Source organism: Cherax quadricarinatus, chromosome 39 (assembly GCF_038502225.1).
Source record: "Cherax quadricarinatus isolate ZL_2023a chromosome 39, ASM3850222v1, whole genome shotgun sequence".
In the NCBI taxonomy this organism is placed as follows: domain Eukaryota; kingdom Metazoa; phylum Arthropoda; class Malacostraca; order Decapoda; family Parastacidae; genus Cherax; species Cherax quadricarinatus.
In genome coordinates this window covers 20226027-20246992 of record NC_091330.1, presented here as the reverse complement: position 1 = coordinate 20246992, position 20966 = coordinate 20226027, and the positions used below count along the sequence as shown (strand labels likewise).

The window sequence follows — 20966 nt, the reverse complement described above, 5'->3', positions numbered from 1 at the left end:
GTAAAGCAATAACAAAGAACTACAGACCAATAACGCTAACATCCCAAATCATAAAAATCTTTGAAAGGGTCCTAAGAAGCAAGATCTCCATTCATCTAGATACCCATCAGTTACACAACCCAGGGCAACATGGGTCTAGAGCAGGTCACTCCTGCCTGTCCCAACTACTGGATCACTATGACAAGGTCTTGGATGCTCTAAAAGGCAAACAAAACGCAGATGTAGTATACACAGACTTTGCAAGACTTTGACAAGTGTGACATGGTGTAATAGCGCACAAAATGCGTGATAAAAGAATAGCAGGAAAAGTTGGTAGATGGATCTATAATTTCCTAACAAACAGAACATAAAGAGTAGTAGTAAACAGAGTAAAGTCTGAGGCGGCTACTGTGAAAAGCTCTGTTCCACAAGGCACTGTACTCGCTCCCATTCTGTTCCTCAACTTCATTTCTGATATAGATAAGGATGCAAGACACAGCACCGTGTCTTCCTTTGCAGATGACACCCGAATTTGTATGACACTGCAAGACTCCGGGGGGGACATCAACCAAATCTTTAAATGGGCCACAGAAAACAATATGAAGTTCAATGATGAGAAATTTTAATTACTCCGATATGGAAAACGTGAGAAAATTAAAGCTACATCAGAGTATAAAACAAATTCCAACCACACAATAGTACAAAAAACTAATGTAAAACACCTGGGAGTGATCATGTCGGAGGATCTCACCTTCAAAGACCACTACATTGTATTAATCACATCTGCTAGAAAAATGACAGGATGGATAATGAGAACCTTTAAAACTAGGGATGCCAAGCCAATGATGACACTCTTCAGGTCGCTTGTTCTATCTAGGCTGGAATATTGCTGCACAATAACAGCACCTTTCAAGGCAGGTGAAATTACTGACCTAGAAAATGTACAGAGAACCTTCACGGCACACATATCTGCGATAACACACCTCAGTTACTGGGAACGCTTGAAGTTCCTCAACCTGTACTCCCTGGAATGCAGGGGGGAAGGATACATGATTATATGCACTTGGAAAATCCTAGAGGGATTAGTACCAAACTTGCACACGAAGATCCCTCCTTATGAAAGCAAAAGGCTCGGCAGGAGATGCAACATCCCCCAGTGAAAAGCAGGGAAGCCACTGCACGATAAAAGACAACATAATAAGTGTCAGGGGCCCAAGACTGTTCAACTGCCTCCCAGCATACATATGGTGGATTACTAATAGACCCCTGGCTGTCTTCATGAAGGCGCTGGACAGGCACCTAAAGTCAGTACCTGACCAGCTGTGCTGTGGTTCGTACGCTGGGTTGCATGAACCCAACAGTAACAGCCTGGTTGATCAAGCCCTGATCCACCATGAGGCCTGGTCAAAGACCGGGCCGCGGGGACGTTGGCCCCCGAAACCTTCTCCAGGTATACAGTGTGGCAGGCAAGTATAGGTAGCAGGTGTTCTCACACTAACTTTCCTATAAAACAAGGTAGCAGGTGTTCTCACACTGTAACTTTCCTATAAAACAAGGCAGCAGGTGTTCTCACATTGTAACTTTCCTATAAAACAAGGCAGCAGGTGTTCTCACATTGTAACTTTCCTATAAAACAAGGCAGCAGGTGTTCTCACATTGTAACTTTCCTATAAAACAAGGCAGCAGGTGTTCTCACATTGTAACTTTCCTATAAAACAAGGCAGCAGGTGTCCTCACACTGTAACTTTCCTATAAAACAAGGCAGCAGGTGTTCTCACACTGTAACTTTCCTATAAAACAAGGCAGCAGGTGTTCTCACATTGTAACTTTCCTATAAAACAAGGCAGCAGGTGTTCTCACATTGTAACTTTCCTATAAAACAAGGCAGCAGGTGTTCTCACATTGTAACTTTCCTATAAAACAAGGCAGCAGGTGTTCTCACATTGTAACTTTCCTATAAAACAAGGCAGCAGGTGTTCTCACATTGTAACTTTCCTATAAAACAAGGCAGCAGGTGTTCTCACATTGTAAATTTCCTATAAAACAAGGCAGCACGTGTTCTCACATTGTAACTTTCCTATAAAACAAGGCAGCAGGTGTTCTCTGTAACTTTCCTATAAAACAAGGCAGCAGGTGTTCTCACATTGTAAATTTCCTATAAAACAAGGCAGCACGTGTTCTCACATTGTAACTTTCCTATAAAACAAGGCAGCAGGTGTTCTCACACTGTAACTTTCCTATAAAACAAGGCAGCAGATGTTCTCACACTGTAACTTTCCTATAAAACAAGGCAGCACGTGTTCTCACACTGTAACTTTCCTATTAAACAAGGCAGCAGGTGTTCTCCCATTGTAACTTTCCTATAAAACAAGGCAGCAGGTGTTCTCACATTGTAACTTTCCTATAAAACAAAGCAGCAGATGTTCTCACATTGTAACTTTCCTATAAAACAAGGCAGCAGGTGTTCTCACACTGTAACTTTCCTATAAAACAAGGCAGCAGGTGTTCTCACATTGTAACTTTCCTATAAAACAAGGCAGCAGGTGTTCTCACACTGTAACTTTCCTATAAAACAAGGCAGCAGGTGTTCTCACACTGTAACTTTCCTATAAAACAAGGCAGCAGGTGTTCTCACATTGTAACTTTCCTATAAAACAAGGCAGCAGGTGTTCTCACACTGTAACTTTCCTATAAAACAAGGCAGCAGGTGTTCTCACACTGTAACTTTCCTATAAAACAAGGCAGCAGGTGTTCTCACATTGTAACTTTCCTATAAAACAAGGCAGCAGGTGTTCTCACATTGTAACTTTCCTATAAAACAAGACAGCAGGTGTTCTCACATTGTAACTTTCCTATAAAACAAGGCAGCAGGTGTTCTCACATTGTAACTTTCCTATAAAACAAGGCAGCAGGTGTTCTCACATTGTAACTTTCCTATAAAACAAGGCAGCAGGTGTTCTCACACTGTAACTTTCCTATAAAACAAGGCAGCAGGTGTTCTCACATTGTAACTTTCCTATAAAACAAGGCAGCAGGTGTTCTCACATTGTAACTTTCCTATAAAACAAGGCAACAGGTGTTATCACATTGTAACTTTCCTATAAAACAAGGCAGCAGGTGTTCTCACATTGTAACTTTCCTATAAAACAAGGCAGCAGGTGGTCTCACACTGTAACTTTCCTATAAAACAAGGCAGCAGGTGTTCTCACATTGTAACTTTCCTATAAAACAAGGCAGCAGGTGTTCTCACATTGTAACTTTCCTATAAAACAAGGCAGCAGGTGTTCTCACATTGTAACTTTCCTATAAAACAAGGCAGCAGGTGTTCTCACATTGTAACTTTCCTATAATACAAGGCAGCAGGTGTTCTCACAAAGAAACTATTACAACAGGGTAGTCACACACAACAGGGTAGTCACACACAACAGGGTAGTCACACACAACAGGGTAGTCACACACAACAGGGTAGTCACACACAACAGGGTAGTCACACACAACAGGGTAGTCACACACAACAGGGTAGTCACACACAACAGGGTAGTCACACACAACAGGGTAGTCACACAGTGCCGGTGCTTCTCAATATATATCTCTTACGGAATAGGGCGACCTTATACTGCTGGTATACTTTTGTTAAAATAGAATACCTGACCCAGCGATTGTAAGTAAACAAAAGAAGGTGGGTGATAAACACTCAAGAATGACTAAATCACTAGCCATTACGTAGCTGCAGACTGAACATTGAACTGCACACGTGTGCTGGCGCTCAAGAAACTCTGAGTGATGACTTTCAATGTGATGAAAGAGACAATGGTTAAGGGACAAAGAGGTCTTACTAGCTAGCTGGACTTAACTTAGTTCTTGAGAACAGACATCAGGACATGTGGGACCTTTGTCACCCACTTGCTTCTAAATCTTGTGTCATCACAAACTATGATGACACTATTATAAAACTAGTTTCATCGCTATACCCGGAGATCACATTATGACCACATACCATCGTCATCGCCACAACTTGTCACGTGATTCACACTATAATAATGAACGGCAGAAAGAAAAGTCGTTTAAATTGTCCTCTCCGAGGTGTGGGTAGTTATGTATTAAGGGGTACATAGCCCGCGCGGCGCGGGCCACCAAACTAATAATAAAAAAAAAAATCGAAAAATTTAAGCTTACAGAAAAATACTTTCAACAATCTAGCAATATTTTTCGTTTAATACTACTTTGATATTTTAGAGTTGTATTCTTAGTTCCGATTGTATTATTATTATTATTATTGTTTATACCTTCAGTACCCCACATTAATCATTAGTGATAGTTTACTGAGCATTTTATTGCTTCATACATCTGTATTGTAGCAGAGAGTGTATTTTCCGTTGGATTCTCTGAAATATATTTAGCCCTATGTAGGACTCATTTCAAACTGGACAACGGCAACGACTCCAAATGGGCAAGATTCCCTTTGTTAGGTGAATGGACACAGATGCAACTAATGTGACATTTTATTGTGGCCTCGTCTCGCTCTCCAGGAGCTTTGTCAAGCTCCTGGCATCTATGTCCATTTACCTAACATTCTGTCGGTAATTCTACCATTATAACATTCCCTATAATTCATACGTGTAGGACAAACCTGGTTTAGGCTAAGAGCTACCTCCTACCATATGTTTATTTAATAAGTCTGACAAAACCATTAAATGACTCTAGACGCTTTATATATCACACTAACTATAAACTATGGTGATTTAGATTCTCACTTTCTTAGTGAAATGTTGTTTAGCTCTCGTACCAGACACTAACAGTGCAAAGAACAACAAGAGAACAAAAGTAAAATGTAACATAGTGGGAATGTAGGTCAAAGTGTTGTATTAAGAGTGTTTACCTGACACAAGTGCAGTTAGCAACGTCCACCACCCACATTAATAACTAAGTCCACTTTGCTACCACTTCCTTCGCACTTATAAACTATAAGTACCATGATGGCATATTAACTCCTTCCTCTTAATATTTTCCTTCTGCAATATAAATATCAAACAATAACGTTTTCGAAGCTACTGCTTCTCTCTGTATTACAACGGTTTAATGGGTTAAAAATAACTACTACACGAAGGTCATTAAGGTTACATGTAACATGTACGCCACCAGTCATGATTAATTCATCTCTAACATAAGGATGAAAGTATACTCTCAAAATATACAATGACAAATACATCTTTCGGTGTAAAACAGACCTTTATATATGCATACATACATGCATGAATATATAAAGGCTGTGACAGGGAGACACTGGTTGATACAGAGGGTAGGAGGGGATCTTTGGTTAGTTAATTTAATATGTTTATTATGCACCCCATACCCATCCTGTGGGTGGTAGTCAAAAGATTACAGAGGTACATAATGGGTCCAGTGACTGGGCCCCAAAGTTTTGATAGCTGAGAAAGTTACAAAGGTAATGAACTCCAGGTAGATCTGGTCACAATCATGACAAGTTACAAAGGTATTTACAGATTACAGAGGTACATAATGGGTCCAGGGACTGGGCCCCCAAAGTTTTGATGGATGAACTAGGTACAAACGTAATGAACTCACAAGTTACAAAGGCAATGAATCATGTAAGTAAATTTACTTACTTACGTTTATACATGGTTACAATCATGAACAAATTATAAAGTAATGAGCAATTCACACGTCACTGCTATGATCTAATTTTCACATTAACGAAATTTCTAAAATATCTATAGAATGGGCGAATAAATTAAGGATGCACATTACGTAATTAGTATTATTATCACCACACATATATATATCTCCTTCATAAATACAAGATGATTCGTAATAAACGACTGCCCGTGAAAGAACAGAAGCATGAAGAGAGACTCAACCCATGGTTGTTACAGATGTCAGACACAACGCTGTTACTACCCAGCCACTGATCTTACATGTGTCGACTCCTTACATACATTTATAATGTTCAGCAGTATCGTATTTCTCAGCATCAACATCAAATGTCTCAACCAGGAATAAATGAGTATTTTATCTCCTCTGAAAGCCAACTCACTTTGTCACATATATAAACACAAAACTGTATATCTCATATGTGGTCCAAAGTTTATGTCCCATATATGGATAAAAAACTGTATTTATGTCCTATATATGGACACAAAAGGCAGTGCCAATATATTAATAAATTGTACATAACTCACAAACTGTTCATGGTGGACCATTATCAAGTAACTGGAGTGGTCCAGTACTGACACACACTCGTCCAGTGTTCATGGTCGACCATTATCAAGTAACTGGAGTGGTCTAGTACTGACTCACACTCGTCCAGTGTTCATGGTGGACCATTACCAAATAACTAAGTGGTCCAGTACTGACTCACACTCGTCCAGTGTTCATGGTGGACCATTATCAAATAACTAACTGGTCAAGTACTGACACACTCGCTGTGTTCATGGTGAACCATATCAAGTAACTGGAGTGGTCCAGTACTGACTCACACTCGCTCAGTGTTCATGGTGGACCATTATCAAGTAACTGGAGTGGTCCAGTACTGACTCACACTCGTCCAGTGTTCATGATGGACCATTATCAAGTAGCTGGAGTGGTCCAGTACTGACTCACACTCGCTCAGTGTTCATGGTGGACCATTATCAAGTAACTGGAGTGGTCCAGTACTGACTTACACTCGCTCAGTGTTCATGGTGGACCATTATCAAATAACTAAGTGGTACAGTACTGACTCACACTCGCTCACTGTTCATGGTGAGCCATTATCAAGTAACTGGAGTGGTCCAGTACTGACTCACACTCGCTCAGTGTTCATGGTGGACCATTATCAAGTAACTGGAGTGGTCCAGTACTGACTCACTCGTCCAGTGTTCATGGTGGACCATTATCAAGTAACTGGAGTGATCCAGTACTGACTCACACTCGCTCTGTGTTCATGGTGGGCCATTATCAAGTAACTGGAGTGGTCCAGTACTAACTCACACTCGTCTAGTGTTCATGGTGGACCATTATCAACTGGAGTGGTCCAGTACTGACTCGCACTCGCTCAGTGTTCATGGTGGACCATTATCAAGTAACTGGAGTGGTCCAGTACTGACTCACACTAGCTCAGTGTGCATGGTGGACCATTATCAAGTAACTGGAGTGGTCCAGTACTGACTCACACTCGCTCAGTGTTCATGGTGAACCATTATCAAGTAACTGGAGTGGTCCAGTACTGACTCACACTCATCTAGTGTTCATGGTGGACCATTATCAAGTAATTGGAGTGGTCCAGTACTGACTCACACTCGCTCAGTGTTCATGGTGGACCATTATCAAGTAACTGGAGTGGTCCGGTACTGACTCACACTCGTCTGGTGTTCATGGTGGACCATTATCAAGTATCTAGAGTGGTCCAGTACTGACTCACACTCGCTCAATGTTCATGGTGGACCATTATCAAGTAACTGGGGTGGTCCAGTACTGACTTATACTCGTCTAGTGTTCATGGTGGACCATTATCAAGTAATTGGAGTGGTCCAGTACTGGCTCACACTCGTCTAGCGTTCATGGTGGACCATTATCAAGTATGTGGAGTGGTCCAGTACTGACTCACACTCGTCTAGTGTTCATGGTGGACCATTATCAACTGGAGTGGTCCAGTACTGACTCTCACTCGCTCAGTGTTCATGGTGGACCATTATCAAGAAACTGGAGTGGTCCAGTACTGACTCACACTCGCTAAGTGTGCATGGTGGACCATTATCAAGTAACTGGAGTGGTCCAGTACTGACTCACACTCTCTCAGTGTTCATGGTGGACCACTATCAAGTAATTGTAGTGGTCCTGTACTGACTCACACTCGCTCAGTGTTCGTGGTGGACCATTATCAAGTAACTGGAGTGGTCCAGTACTGACTCACACTCGTCTAGTGTTCATGGTGGACCATTATCAAGTAACTAAGTGGTCCAGTACTGACTCACACTCGTCTAGCGTTCATGGTGGACCATTATCAAGTATGTGGAGTGGTCCAGTACTGACTCACACTCGTCTAGTGTTCATGGTGGACCATTATCAACTGGAGTGGTCCAGTACTGACTCACTCGCTTAGTGTTCACGGTGGACAATTATCAAGTAACTGGAGTGGTCCAGTACTGACTCACTCGCTCAGTGTTCATGGTGGACCATTATCAAGTAACTGGAGTGGTCCAGTACTGACTCACACTCGCTCAGTGTTCATGGTGGACCATTATCAAGTAACTGGAGTGGTCCAGTACTGACTCACACTCGCTCAGTGTTCAAAGTGAATCATTATCAAGTAACTGGAGTGGTCCAGTACTGACTCACACTCGCTCAGTGTTCATGGTGGACCATTATCAAGTAACTGGAGTGGTCCAGTACTGACTCACACTCGTCTAGTGTTCATGGTGGACCATTATCAAGTATCTAGAGTGGTCCAGTACTGACTCACACTTGCTCAATGTTCATGGTGGACCATTATCAAGTAACTGGAGTGGTCCAGTACTGACTTATACTCGTCTATTGTTCATGCTGGACCATTATCAAGTAACTGGAGTGGTCCAGTACTCACTCACTCGCTCAGTGTTCATAGTGGACCATTATCAAGTAACAGGAGTGGTCCAGTACTGACTCACTCGCTCAGTGTTCATGGTGGACCATTATCAAGTAACTGGAGTGGTCCAGTACTGACTTATACTCATGCTGGACCATTATCAAGTAACTATTGTCGCTCAGTGTTCATAGTGAACCATTATCAAGTAACAGGAGTGGTCCAGTACTGACTCACTCGCTCAGTGTTCATGGTGGACCATTATCAAGTAACTGGAGTGGTTCAGTACTGACTCACACTTGCTCAGTGTTCATGCTGGACCATTATCAAGTAACTGGAGTGGTCCAGTACTCACTCACTCGCTCAGTGTTCATAGTGGACCATTATCAAGTAACAGGAGTGGTCCAGTACTGACTCACTCGCTCAGTGTTCATAGTGAACCATTATCAAGTAACAGGAGTGGTCCAGTACTGACTCACTCGCTCAGTGTTCATGGTGGACCATTATCAAGTAACTGGAGTGGTTCAGTACTGACTCACACTTGCTCAGTGTTCATGGTGGACCATTATCAAGTAACTGGAGTGGTCCAGTACATAAGAACATAAGAACGAAGGAACACTGCAAAAGGCCTACTGGCCCATGCGAGGCAGGTCCAAGTCTCCTACCGGCTTAAGCCAATGCACCCAACCTAGTCAGGTCAGGTCACATTGACTTAAGGGAGGAACACGGCAACCGACCTGGTAGCACAAGCTATCAGGTCCAACTCACACCCACCCACATCCACTCATGTATTTATCCAACCTATTTTTAAAGCTACACAACGTTCTGGCCTCTATAACTGTACTCGGGAGTTTGTTCCACTCATCCACAACTCTATTACCAAACCAGTACTTTCCTATATCCTTCCTGAATCTGAATTTTTCCAACTTAAAACCATTGCTGCGAGTCCTGTCTAGGCTAGATATTTTCAGCACACTATTTACATCCCCTTTATTTATTCCTGTCTTCCATTTATACACCTCAATCATATCCCCCCTAATTCTACGTCTTTCTAGAGAGTGCAGATTCAGGGCCCTTAATCTATCCTCATAGGGAAGGTTTCTGATACATGGGATCAACTTTGTCATCCTCCTTTGTACATTTTCCAGAGAATTTATATCCATTCTGTAATACGGTGACCAAAACTGTGCAGCATAATCTAAATGAGGCCTAACCAAGGATGTATAGAGTTGAAGAACAACCTGAGGACTCCTATTATTTATGCTTCTTGATATGAAGCCAAGGATTCTATTAGCTTTATTGCGAACACTTATGCACTGTTGTCTTGGTTTCAGATTACTGCTAACCAGAACTCCTAAATCTTTTTCGCAATCCGTAATATTAAGATCTACATTATTTAGTTTATATGTGGCATGGTTATTGTCCTGTCCAACATTTAGAACTTTGCATTTGTCTATATTAAACTGCATCTGCCACTTCTCCGACCACTGCATCAGTCTATTCAAATCTTCCTGGAGTGCTCGAATGTCCTCGTCAGAATGAATTCGACGGCCTATTTTGGTGTCATCGGCGAACTTGCCGATGTCACTCTTTATGCCCTCATCTATGTCACACTCGCTCAGTGTTCATGGTGGACCATTATCAAGTAACTGGAGTAGTCCAGTACTGACTCACACTCGCTCAGTGTTCATGGTGGACCATTATCAAGTAACTGTAGTGGTCCAGTACTGACTCACACTCGCTCAGTGTTCATGGTGGACCATTATCAAGTAACTGAAGTGGTCCAGTACTGACTCACACTCGCTCAGTGTTCATGGTGGACCATTATCAAGTAACTGGAGTGGTCCAGTACTGACTCACACTCGCTCAGTGTTCGTTTCCAATTTGTGAGTTATTACCTTTTAAAAGAATGTACCGTGATTATTATTATAATCAAGGGGGAAGCGCTAAACCCGGAGGATTATACAGCGCCTGGGGGGGGGGGATGTGGAAGGCATTTAGGCTTAATTCGGGGAACTGGAGCACAGATCCAATTCCCTAAATCAAGAGCCCCTCACCAACATCAAGGAACCTTCCTTGAGGGGAATGTACCGTGATGCCGGTGAATGACTCGTGGTCCAAGGAAATGGAACTAACCTCTCCTTCCTTGAATCGAATCTGATTACTTTTCAATTATTAGGTGCTACATGCCCTCCTAAGGATTTAGCGTTCAAATGTGAATGTAATAATAATAATAAAATTTGTTGCCAAAGATATTTGAAAGTATTGAAAGTATTTTGAGATACTGTGTAGGAGGCCTGGTCACAGATCGGGCCGCGGGGGCGTTGACCCCCGGAACTCTCTCCAGGTAAACCCATCTTCAATTACCAAGGAACTTAGCAACACTGCATGACCCTTGTCGGTTTAGAGCTTTATTTGATTATAGTAACTTAGCCATAACGAGTGTATATGTAAATGCAGTGACAATTTGTATATGCAGATAGTTTTAATAAAGATTAGAATTTAACTTTTAAATTATTTAATATTTAACGAAAGGAGTTACATCAACAACGATCACCTGACAATATTGTAACCTTTACTTTGTTATTTTTTCCAAATAAACACGAGTTCTTCACGAAGAGTCTGCTTAAACAATCCCAATGCATTTGGTACATTTGTGGCGAATACTCTTTGCAAAAACAAAGAAAAACATCACAGATTTTTTAAAACAAGCTTATCTTGCTTATTTAGGGGTGGCGCTTGGATAACAAGGTAAGTCTGGGGTTCCACATATTGTTTGCCAAACTTGCATAGGAAGTTTACGACTGTGGAAAAATAGGCATTGAAAAAGTTTAAACTTGGGTGTGTCTATGGAGTGGAGAGACGGAAACCACTACGACGACTGTTATTTCTGTGTGGTGAATGTGAAAGGTTTCCATCGACACAACAAAGTCAAGTGGGAATATCCTGATTTGGAGTCATTAATGATCACTGTGTCACACAACGAAGACGTGCCCATACCAGTGTGTGCAACATTGCAAGCTTCCGTTATCAGATGTTGAAGAAACTCAGGGCTAAGGATGTAACACAGGTGACACCAGTGGAAATGAATATGAAGTAAGGATCTCAACACCTCAGCAGTTCTCCCAACAACTCAATGATCTGATAAAAGACCTCAGTCTGTCAAAGCAAGCATCTGAACTTTCAGCATCCATACTAAAAGAAAAGAAAAGAACTGTCTACAACAAAAGTTAAAATAACAGCATATCGGACAAGAGAGGTTGAACTCCTTACTTCAGCCGTGATGAAGAACTTGTATACTGCAATAACATCCCTGGACTTCTTCCTTTACTGGAACTGGAATATCGACCAGGAGATTATAGCGGCTGTTTACTGACAGCTCCAGTAGAAACTCGAAATGTGTCCTATTATCCAATGGTAACCAATATGCATCTCTTCCAATTGCTCACTCAATAAAACTGTGCTAATGACTAACAAAAAAAAAATCGTACAAACAACGTTTTCATATGCAAGAATTAGTGGCATCTGAATTATCTTAATATATTAATCTGTTATATATAGAATGAAGTACTAGTATTTATTACATGATTTGAATTTTGAATGCTCTAAAAAAATATTTTCAATGTGATTTGTAAGTTAGCCCTGCCTGATCAGTATATTTTTCACATCTTTTATGTTTTTCAATAGACACCAAATTTATCAAAAACTAGAGTCAATCAAGCAAAACCGATGACATATTCGTAATCAGCACCACAAACTTACCCTAAAATCGGCGTAATATCATTGGTAAGAAAATGAGCGTAATTGTATCGTATAATTATTGAAAGAATTAGGAGTAAGACAGAAAGCAGGATTTCATAGAAAGTAGTTTTAGGAAGGGTAGGGCATGTGTAGACCAAGTGTTTACAGTGAAGCATATAAGTGAACATTACTTAAGAGAACAATATTCGTGGATTTAGAAAAGTCATACGATAAGGTAGGAAGGAATGCAATGTGGGAGAAGTTGCAGATGTGTGGAGTAAGTGTTACGTTAATAAAAGCAGTAGGGGAAGATTATTTTCCATTAAAATTATGCCTTACAGAGGGATACGTGATGTCATCATATTTATAGGTGTAAAAGAAATGAATGTTAGGGTGTTAGGGAAAGGTGTAGGATTAAATGATGAATAAAATAGAAAGTGGGAATTGTCACAGTTTCTTTGCCGATGACACGGTGCTTCTGGGAGATCTGAAGAGAAGTTGCAAAGGTTAGTGGAGGAATTTGAGAGGGTATGTAAAGGAAGTAAATTAAAAGTGAACATAGGAAAGAATACGGTGATGAAAATAACCAATAACTCTAGGAATGGAGGAAATATGAAGTAAGTGAATGTGTTGAGATATGTAAGATTGGATATGTCGGTAGATAGGTCTATGAAGACCACTAGTTGAACCACAAAATAGACGAGAACAGAAAAGGTAGGTGGTGCATTGAGGCGTATATGGAAAGAAAATTTATTTAGGGATGCAAAAAGGGGAATATACAAGAGTATAGTGGTAGCCACAATATTATACGGGTGAGAGTCAAGCTTTGAACGTTGCAGCGAGGAGGCTGGATGAGTAAAGATATTATGTTTGAGACCAATATGTGATATAAACATTAGGCAGATAATTACGAACGTGGAGGTATAGGTGTGGTGTTACCAAAAGAATTTAAGAGTCCCGAGAAGGGGTTGTTAAAGCGGTTTGGACATTTAGGGAGGGTGGAGAAAAATAGAATGACTGAGAGGCTATGTAACTCTGGGGAGGAAGGAACAAGGGCAAGGGGTCGTTCCAGGAAGGGTCAGAGGTAGGGAGTGAAAAATATTTTGAATGCTAGGGACGCGAATATCCAACAGACGTGTGAGCACAGAACTCTGAGTGAGTGGAGGTATGTGATTTTTATGGCTTGGCATGTCGTTAGTGTCAACAAGGTAACAAAAATGAAGGATTTAGGGAATCCTCTTAGATGGACTTGATTCCCGGAGGTTAGAAATACAGTGCCTGCACTTTAAAGGAGACTAGAGGATGTTGCAGTTCGGAGGGTCATCTGAATTGTGATGCCAGCACACTTCTGGTAAGACAGTGATTGAATGAATGATGGTGAATGTATTTCCTTTTTCTGAGGTCACCTTACCTCGGTGGGAGACACGGCCGGTGAGTTACAGTAAGATATAGTGAAGTGCTCCAGACACGCTACCCTCACTTTTATTCTTTATTAAATTACACCTCACGTCAGTGGCTGGGATTTTCTGTTGCATCAATAGTCATTGTAGCTGTCATACTGTCATTTTAGCTGTAATATTGTCATTGTAGCTGTTATACTGTGATTGTAGCTGTCATCCTGTTTGTCAGTATAGCTGTCATCCTGTTTGTCAGTATAGTTGTCATCCTGTTTGTCAGTATAGCTGTCATACTGTGTCACTGTGCCTCTAACACTGGGTTTCAGTGTGGCTGTCATACTGTGCCACTGTATCTCTAACACTGGGTGTCAGCGTGGTTGTCATACTGAGTGTCACTATACCTCTAACTGTGAGTGTCAGTGTACCTGTCATACTGGTGTCATCATCAGGTACTCTTGCCTACCCGCAGGTAGACAGACAAGTCACATCTTTCATCATGTTGGTTGCTGCAGTGTAACGTAAGCCATGTTCAGCTGCTGGTCAGGTACTTACTAAGTTACTTCTGTTGTTGTCTGTTGATTATTCATGGAGTCCCTTCTCGAGGTTACCGCCCCCGCAACCCAGTTCCAAACCAAGCCTCCTGGTTGCTGGTCTGATCGATCAAGCTGTTAGTGCCTGCCGCACGCAGTCCAACGTATGCAACACAACCAGGCTGATCAGGAACTATTTTGAGGAATCTGTCTAGTTCCCTCTTAAGAACAGCTAGGGTTTTGTTGGTTTTCTCCCTTTGTGCATGAAAGGATAGTACTGAAGAGTCGTGGTCCCTTTAAACTAAATGAGTAATGTTTCATTATATTCATCACTCCCCTGCTTTTCATTGCAGGTATACAGCACCATCTGCCAAACCTCTTGTATTATAACTAGTAATTTCGGCGTGCAGGTTTGGTACCAATCCCTTCATTAACTTCTAGATTATGATATATCTTTTTCTCAAATGTTCTAAGGATTACAGGTCTAGGGACTTCAACTGTTCCCAGTAATTTAGGTTCTCGATTATGTTTATAAGAGCTGTGAAGTTCTACGCACATTTTCCAGCTCAACAATTTCACCTTCCTTGCAGGGAGCCGTTAGTACATAGCAATATTCCAGCTAAGAGAAAGGACGAAGATCCTTGGCTTGGCATCTCTTATGATTATATAATTATTATTATAATCATGGGGGAGCGCTAAACCCATAGGGATTATACAGCGCCTGGAGGGGGGGATGGAAGGTATTCAGACTTAATTCAGGGAACTGGAGTACAGATCCAACTCCTTAGATCAAGAGCTCCTCACCAGCATCAAGGAGCTTCCCTTGAGGGATCTTGTTATGAAAGTTCTAGTTATCCAACCTATCATTGTCTTGCAGTTACGACAATAACATTGTTTGCTCTTTGAACATGGGATCTGACACTATCACTCGCAGGTCTTACAATTGACTTACGTCCTACTGAGTGGTCTGAGTTTGTCTTGTATTCCCTCCCATTTTGTTTTTATTTCTTCCGTTCTTCCGTTACGTATTAACTGAAATTTGTCCTCACTGAACATTATATTACTGTTATTATCCGGCTGGAAGGTTTGGTTAATGTCAGGTCAGAAGCTCGCAGTCTTCCATGGGTACCACTCTAATATTCTCTACAAAGGATGATACACTTCTTAACTCTAATCAGAGGAGGAAATTTGAGGGAGTTTACGCATTCCCAATAATTTAGGTGTTTTTGTAAATGAGAACAATAACAGTTTTCTGAAAATTTTATAGCCTCCAATTTTGCGATTTTAACTGGGGCTGTCAGTGTACGGTAATATTCCAATATAAAGAATAAAAATTCCTTAAGTGATAGTTACACCCCCATAAAGGTAGCATTACGCTCTAAGGTTTAGTTGCTTGGATACTTGATTTGGTTTAAAGCCTATCGACTACACGAGGATCATAAATTAATGGTGCATTAGCCTGTACTCAACCAGTCAAGGATACTTGAGTCCTTAAAGTAAGGGATAACTGTAGTAAATTCCCAGCATATACACATCTCGGTGTTTATATAAAACCATGTCTAAGGTTTAGCCTAACCCCATGACGATGACAGCGCTGCTGGTCTGCAAGCACGGCGGCCGCCCATTACCGCTCCCATAAAGAGTCTACATAAAAAATGAACGCAAGGTCGAATCATGACTTCCTTTACAGTTTTGCGTCATAAGTAAAGTTTGTGGCGTTACCCAGGTGTCGTTGTGGTATGGTTCCTGGACCAGGTGTGGCGCAATGCAGTGTGCAACTTTTCCAGTCACTTCTCCATTACTAAATTCCTAGATATTTTTTTCGGTCTCACTCGTCAGTCCCAAAAAGGCTTTCCTAGAAACAAAACTTTATGTTTAGTTAGTAACCAGAGGACTGAAATGTGATGCTACCTGCATTACCAATAAGTTTTTGCTATACCTTCAGTATTGCGTGCACGTGAGCAACACCATATGAGGAGAATTAAAATAATAAATCTTCAGCTCACACCTGGGTAAGATGCTCACACCAGCCGCCCACCTACTAACCAAGCCACTACTACCCAACAGGATTCGAGCCTGCTGGCCCGAATATGTATGTATGTATGTATGTATGAATCCAACTACATATATTTAATAATACACAAACACAATGAAATATATATATTTTTTTTAGGTTCAGAATGATTTTTGCGAAATTATTGCATACACAAATTTTCGCTTGCCTTATTCGCAAAGAAGAGCGTTGCTATTTAAGCCAAAATCGCAAGCTATACCTATTCAGCACGACACACACACACACACGCACATACACACACACAATATATATATATATATATATATATATATATATATATATATATATATATATATATATAAATTCTCCACGGCATCATTAAGCTGCGGGTCACGAGGCTTGTGGTATTTTTTATCAACATCTTAGTTCCGGGGTGAGACGGGTGTTTATTCAGTAATTTTTCAGCTACGTAACGGTACCTATTTTTTTTTTTACGCAAAGAACTAAAAACAAAACACATACATGATACAAAACGAAATCAGGTTGTGTCAAAGAATAGAAGGAAGAGGCAAAAGACCCCGGAACAATAATGTTCGGAGAGAACAACATAGCAAATGAACACTCAACAAGCAGAACAGCAAATATAACCTAGTCCGGGAAAATAATAGGCTTAATTGTAAGAAGTTGTCAATATGAGCGAGAGATACCACTCAAGTGATGGTACTGCAAAAAAGACTGTAGAGCAAAACTTTATTAAAAGATTTCTTATCGCTCTAAATTGAGCTTAATCAAATCAGAGAGAGCTCAGCTTAGAGCGATACTTAGTCTAAAAATAAAGGTTTGCTTTTTATAGTGTCTTTATACCATAGTTGAGAAGTGTTGGCATACATGTGGTGGTATTCTTCAGTTCTTGTGAACTCTTGTTTACATTACACAGGTGTTCTCACAAGTTACGAGGCAGGTGGTGAGTCATATAACCAAGAATATCATTACTTGTTCGTCTAGAAGTAGACAGCAATTTAAACTAGCCTCACTGCTGCTACTAATTCTTCACCAAGCGCCACGCAGGAACATCACCAACACAAAATAACAAGGCCACCACACAATATCATCACCACCATACAACATCATCACACAATATCACCACCACACAACATCATCACACAATATCACCACCACACATCATCACACAATATCACCACCACACATCATCACACAATATCATCACCACCACAATATCACCACCATCACACAATATCTGTGGAGAATTTTGGATTTTCCTAAATTTAGCTTGTGTAAATTTGAATAAAACAATAATTGTGTAATAAAATATCATGCTGATTTGACCCTTTCTGGATGGGAGACGCCATTTGTAATCTGTGGACACTGGTTGTCGTGGGAAATTCTGCTAATAATCCGGCATATTCCGAGCCAAATTGGAGGTTTTGGCCTGAATTTGTAATTAGGAACCCATGTTAATGTCCCCTGCTGAAGAATTGGGACAGGAAATTTGTGGTACCTCAAGAATTACATGTGGATGGCAGAAGATAAGGGATACGAACATCACTCACAGGGAAGTGCACCATTAGTCCTTGCATTTAGATCTCTAACTGGCCAGTGTAGGGTCTAGGTGTCAGGCAGTGTTGTGGTGTGATCCATCTACAGTAATTAAATGGTAAGTGGTAATACGAAATTCTTTTGTGTACCCAGCAAGCCTAATCATATACAGTCCACAACTTTAATTTACCAGAGTAGCTTGTTTTAATATTGTAATTATTAACTTAATGATCAGGTCTAGCTTTTTGTGTGAGTAGTGAAGAAGTGGGCATCGAGGGAGTTACAGCTCGGCGACCTACTGTGACTTAAGTCCCACTATCTCAACCAAATTACTTGCAGGTAATAATTCAAGTAATACCCTGTAAACCTCCTGCAGGTAATTTGCTCACATAATAATAATAATAACAACAACAACAATAATAATAATAATAATAATAACAATAATAATAATTCACAAAAATATCACACCCCCACACAAGATCTTCACAACACAATATCACCACCACCACCACTACTACACAGCATCACCACTACAGAATATCATCACCATACAGTATCACCACTATTGCACAATATCACACCACACAATATCACTAACACTATTACACAATACCACCACACAATATCACTATTACACAGTATCACCACCACACAATATCATTACTAGTCACATCAATTGTTGCATATGGATGACTGAACACATGTCGTATGCTACAGTAATGCATAAAATAAGTTATATTGTGTCCTGGTGTGATCATGGTGCTTGCAATGTAAGGGAAGTGTTGTGGCACCATGAGTGGCTGTAAGTACATGTGTGTGTGTGGTCAGGCCAGGCCTTATTATTACTGGGTATTATTATTATTATTATTATTATTATTATTATTATTATTATTATTATTATTATTATTATTATTATTATTATTACTGGGATACACTAACCTCGTAAGGGTCACACAGCGTCTGAAGAATTTGTGGTAATCAGGTTCGATCCGGGAAAGGCAAGAGTAGCTCCAATACCTTGCATCAAGAACCCGTCAAGAGCATCCATGCACTTGCCCTTGAAGGTAGGTGTGGGTATAAGCAGGTGTGTGGCAGCTGCTGCAGTAGGCCACACCTGCACACCTCACCTCCACACCATTCAAAGTTCCCTTCCTGTTCAGTTAAATTTTATTTTTACAATTGTCTTTTCCCTCGATTTTAACACATTTATACACAAGATTATTTTGATTTAATTTACCGAGAAACTCTAAATCCGTAGAGGTCATATATCGCCTAGGGAATAGGAGACAAATTCGATCTAAGGAAAAGGGAAGGATGGCTCCAATTCCTAAGATAAAGAGCCCTTCACCAACATAGAGACGCCCACCTTGAGAAGGTTTACACACGAGAAAATGATCCGTCACTATGACCACTGGTAGACATCAGGTATAAGAGGAGAGCGGAGTGGGTACGTCCTCCCTCCTCAGCACTCCAATAACAACTGAGGAAGCCACCCTCCAACACCGGGAACTTGTCACAGGTGAGATCAGCTGAACATTCATTGAATCCTCGAAGCAGCGGCGGCAACCACGTCACAGCCGCCGTGACACCAACCAACACCGTCTACCTGTGTAGATGTAACCCACAGTGTGGCGTGTACACGGCATCCAAGTTATGTACCTCCCTTACCAGTGTGGATCATACAGGATGCCCAGGTTGACTACCTTCCTTACCAGTGTGGAGCATTCAGGGTGCCCAGGTTGACTACCTTCCTTACCAGTGTGGAGCATTCAGGGTGCCCAGGTTGACTACCTTCCTTACCAGTGTGGAGCATACAGGGTGCCCAGGTTGACAACCTTCCTTACCAGTGTGGAGCATACAGGATGCCCAGGTTGACAACCTTCCTTACCAGTGTGGAGCATACAAGATGCCCAGGTTGACTACCTTCCTTACCAGTGTGGAGCATACAGGGTGCCCAGGTTGACAACCTTCCTTACCAGTGTGGAGCATACAGGATGCCCAGGTTGACTACCTTCCTTACCAGTGTGGAGCATACAAGGTGCCCAGGTTGACAACCTTCCTTACCAGTGTGGAGCATACAGGATGCCCAAGTTGACTACCTTCCTTACCAGTGTGGAGCATACAAGGTGCCCAGGTTGACAACCTTCCTTACCAGTGTGGAGCATACAAGATGCCGAGGTTGACTACCTTCCTTACCAGTGTGGAGCATACAAGGTGCCCAGGTTGACTACCTTCCTTACCAGTGTGGAGCATACAAGGTGCCCAGGTTGACTACCTTCCTTACCAGTGTGGAGCATACAAGGTGCCCAGGTTGACAACCTTCCTTACCAGTGTGGAGCATACAGGATGCCCAGGTTGACTACCTTCCTTACCAGTGTGGAGCATACAGGATGCCCAGGTTGACTACCTTCCTTACCAGTGTGGAGCATACAGGATGCCCAGGTTGACTACCTTCCTTACCAGTGTGGAGCATACAAGGTGCCCAGGTTGACTACCTTCCTTACCAGTGTGGAGCATACAAGGTGCCCAGGTTGACAACCTTCCTTACCAGTGTGGAGCATACAAGGTGCCCAGGTTGACAACCTTCCTTACCAGTGTGGAGCATACAGGATGCCCAGGTTGACTACCTTCCTTACCAGTGTGGAGCATACAGGATGCCCAGGTTGACTACCTTCCTTACCAGTGTGGAACATACAAGGTGCCCAGGTTGACTACCTTCCTTACCAGTGTGGAGCATACAAGGTGCCCAGGTTGACTACCTTCCTTACCAGTGTGTAGCATACAGGGTGCCCAGGTTGGCTACCTTCCTTACCAGTGTGGAGCATACAGGGTGCCCAGGTTGACAACCTTCCTTACCAGTGTGGAGCATACAGGATGCCCAGGTTGACTACCTTCCTTATCAGTGTGGAGCATACAAGGTGCCCAGGTTGACTACCTTCCTTACCAGTGTGGAGCATACAGAGTTCTCAGGTTGACTACCTTCCTTACCAGTGTGGAGCATACAAGATGCCAAGATTGACTACCTTACCAGTGTGGAGCATACAGGGTGCCCAGGTTGACTACCTTCCTTACCAGTGTGGAGCATACAGGATGCCCAGGTTGACTACCTTACCAGTGTGGAGCATACAGGGTGCCCAGGTTGACTACCTTCCTTACCAGTGTGGAGCATACAGGATGCCCAGGTTGAC

At 41.7% G+C, this 20966-nt stretch overlaps 1 protein-coding gene across 3 annotated transcripts in view; it reads right to left on the bottom strand.

Annotated features, from left to right (window-relative positions):
- Nucleotides 1–19277, bottom strand: part of LOC128696437 (uncharacterized) — a 142586-nt gene extending 123309 nt beyond the window's left edge. The window contains exons 1-2 of one of the 3 annotated variants that reach the window (XM_070092509.1): nt 19145–19277; nt 18718–18930 (exon numbers count right to left, since the gene is read on the bottom strand). The gene's annotated coding sequence lies outside the window, so the exon portion shown is untranslated. Of the gene's footprint in view, nt 1–18717 lie in introns of all 3 variants that reach the window. The other 2 variants (XM_070092510.1, XM_070092508.1) reach the window with 2 other exon arrangements.
- Nucleotides 19278–20966: the final 1689 nt, after the last annotated feature.